The sequence below is a fragment of the Sminthopsis crassicaudata genome, chromosome 1 (assembly GCF_048593235.1).
Source record: "Sminthopsis crassicaudata isolate SCR6 chromosome 1, ASM4859323v1, whole genome shotgun sequence".
Taxonomy (NCBI): Eukaryota; Metazoa; Chordata; class Mammalia; order Dasyuromorphia; family Dasyuridae; genus Sminthopsis; species Sminthopsis crassicaudata.
Window position 1 is genome coordinate 92,108,846 of NC_133617.1, and position 3,396 is coordinate 92,112,241.

Consider the following 3,396-nt stretch of genomic DNA (forward strand, 5'->3'; position numbering starts at 1 on the left):
AGCTCTTAGAGAGTCTGAAGGAGATGATCCAATCCATGAATGCAAGGCAGTGTTAATTTCTGGTGCTGTTTGTACTGTACAGTATATAGGTTCTAAGCAAAGGAATTTCCACTCAGACATGCTTTGAAAAATTGAGAAAGAAATTTAATAAGATAAAGACTCCACAACAATATATACCAAGATCCATCTTCAAAAAATGTTTTAATCACAATCAAATTTCTCCTGAAAGTACATTAGAGTTTGTGAGAATTCAGGGCCCCATTCACTACAGTGAGAACAAACTCTCCCATCTCTTTACAACTATTTATCAATTACTGTCACTGCCAAGTTATAAAAGTGACAAATCTTCATAAAGTATGTTTATGACAACTTTTTAATGTTTTAATCAAAACTTAAGAATGTTCAGCCACAGAGAAAAACAATAGCTCAGCAAGAATGGAATATATTCCAAGTCATTCTTCAAGACATAACTGGAAGTAGAAGGTACTGGTTATTTTTTCTTTTTTCTTTTTTGGATTCAACAAACATTTACTAGATATCTGCCAATTACCCCGGATGCAATCAGAGAGGAGGATAGAAAAAAATAGAAAAAAGTCATAGAGTCTTTGCTTATGAAGGACTTACTATCTAATATAAAGGATATGTCCCATGTAGACAAACAAGCAAGAGCTTTAATTCAAGTATAATTTGTTAAGTATATTGTATAATTACAGTATATGGTTCTGGGTGCTACAGATTAAAGAAAGACAATTGACCTCAAGGAGGTTAAACTTTTTTTATGTAAGTTATCTATTTTGCTCCCTAAAACCTGGTGAAGCATGTGGTGCAGGAATCCCCATTTTACAAATAAGGAAACTGAGTTACAGAAAGGTAGGATGCTTTGCTCCTCATTACACAAGCATCAGAGACTGGATTTCTGATTTGATTTGAACGCTGGCATTTCTAGGGCTAAGTCCCACACATTATCCACTCTACAAAACTACCTTTTAAACAGGGGGTTAAAGTTGATCATCTTTAATCTCCTTTGGGCTGCTACATAAGTAGAGCACTGGCATGGAAATTTTCATCTTTCTGAGTTCAAATCCAGCCTCAGACATTTGTAGCTGTTCGATTCTGGACAAATCATTTAACTCTGCCTCAATTTGTTCATTTATCAAGGAAGGAAATGGCAAACTATTCCAATATATTTGACAAGAAAACTCCAAATAAGACTACAAAGACTCATACAGAACTAAAATGACTAAACAACGAAAGGACACTTTTAATATCAACATTATGTGTTCTAAGATTCTGTGTAATGCTAACATTCTGAGACTCTGTGAATTTCAATTAAATTAAAGTAATAACATGTAAGACTGGTAACAGCCAGACAGGGCCATCCAAACAAGAGCAATTTCCATACATTTGTAAAGGAGATTCAAGAAACACAAAGGAGCTCCCAGATTTCAAAATACCTGAAAGGACCACATCTTAAACCTAGAGGCATTCTACAGGAAACATGATAATAGTACTACCACATGAGATAGCTTATTCTGGAAACACTATAGTAATTAATAAAAGATAACTTTTAGTAATAAAGATCTGTTCCCTTTCTACCTTGGGAGTCAGGGTAGTAGAGTACTTACTGTATCTGAAAGAAATTGAATTAGGAAAATGTGCCATTAGAGAATTTGGTCAAATTCTAACTCAGTGTTAAGTTCTTCCAGCAAATTGTGTTGCAACTGCTTAAGTCCCTGGTCCAGTTATTTTAATTCTAGTGTTTGGTATCATAGAATAGAGAAGAACATGACACAGTATGGACACAGAACTTATTTTCAGGGTTTAGAATATAGATAAAGAAGAGAGAGACAGAGATTGAGATAGATAATAGATAATAGATAAATAGATTAGCTAGATGATAGATTAGATAGGTGTTAGGTCATAGGCAGACAGATACATATAAAGATAAACAGACATGAAGAGAGATGGATGAACAAACTGCAGATGGACAGATAGGATAGATTATAAGACAGAGATAGAAAGATAAAGAAATAAAGGTAGGTAAAATAGAGATATAGATAAATATAGATACATATATACAGACAAATTAAATGATAGATATATGGATAGTTCTAGATAAAGATAGATGATAGACAGATTATATAGATGAGATAAATAAATAGACATAGATAAGGCAGACAGATTAGATAGCTAGAAAGACAGTGAGACAGAGATAGATAAATAGATGAAAAATGATAGATTCAAGGGTGGGTCCTACTTTAAAAAGGGTGGTGCTCATAAGGAGAATGTATCTCAGATATTTTGCAGACTAAAAACTGAGGATTTGTCTTTAGACATCCCCCCCTCTTTCCAAGAGAGAAAGAAGAATTAATGGAAAGAACCAGAGAAAAACTGGTTATACTGGGCTTCAAGGTATTTAAAAAAGCTTTATCTATCTTACTTTAAGTGGCACAATGAATAGGGGATAGATTCAGGAAGAGCTGAACTTAAATCTAGCCTCAGATATTTCTAGCTGTGTGACCCTGAATAAATCACTTTACTCTGTTTGCCTCAGTTTCCTCACCTGTAAAATGAGCTAGAGAAAGAAATGTCATACTGTATCATTGCCAAGAAAATTCCAAATGAGGTTATGAAGAGTCAGACACTATAAAACAATTGAACAACTTATATATTTAGTATTATGTTTGTGGGTAGAGATTTTAACCACTTTTTAAAATGTAATTTTATGAGCCAAGGCACTCCTTTTATTTGTAATTTTTTTTTTCGTTAGCCAATATTTGTGCTTATTCCCTTATAAGAGAGATATCTTGCTGACAAAAAATAAAAAATACACAGCTTCAAAATCTCTCTCTTCTTTCTTCTATGGACCCATTTTCTCAGTTTCCTCCCTTCATTCCTAGTGAATACACACCAATTAACAAATGCCTGCAGTTAACCAAGATGACCACAATTGTCAGCTTAAAAGATAAAGTAAATGTTTATATAAAGGTAAATAAATTCATTAGAAACATAGTTTCAATATGTTTTGCATGATTTCACTTATATAAGTGATATTTTGTTTGCCTTCTGAATTGATGTGGGTGGGTTGGGAGGGAAAACATTTGGAACTCAGTTTTTTGGGGGGATAAAGCAATTGGGGTTAAATGACATGCCCAGGATCACATAACTACTAATTGTTAAGCATATGAAACTGGATTTGAACTCTTGACTCTAGAGTTCTAGCCACTATCCACTGTCATCTAGTTGCCCTGGAACTCAAATTTTAAAAAGGATGTACAAAATAAATAATACACTTTTTTTAAGTACAAAAGAAAAAAAAAAAAAGAAACATACTTTTCCTCATTTAGATGAAGCATTTTGAAAATCTATAAGCTATAATAGAAATTCAAACTATTA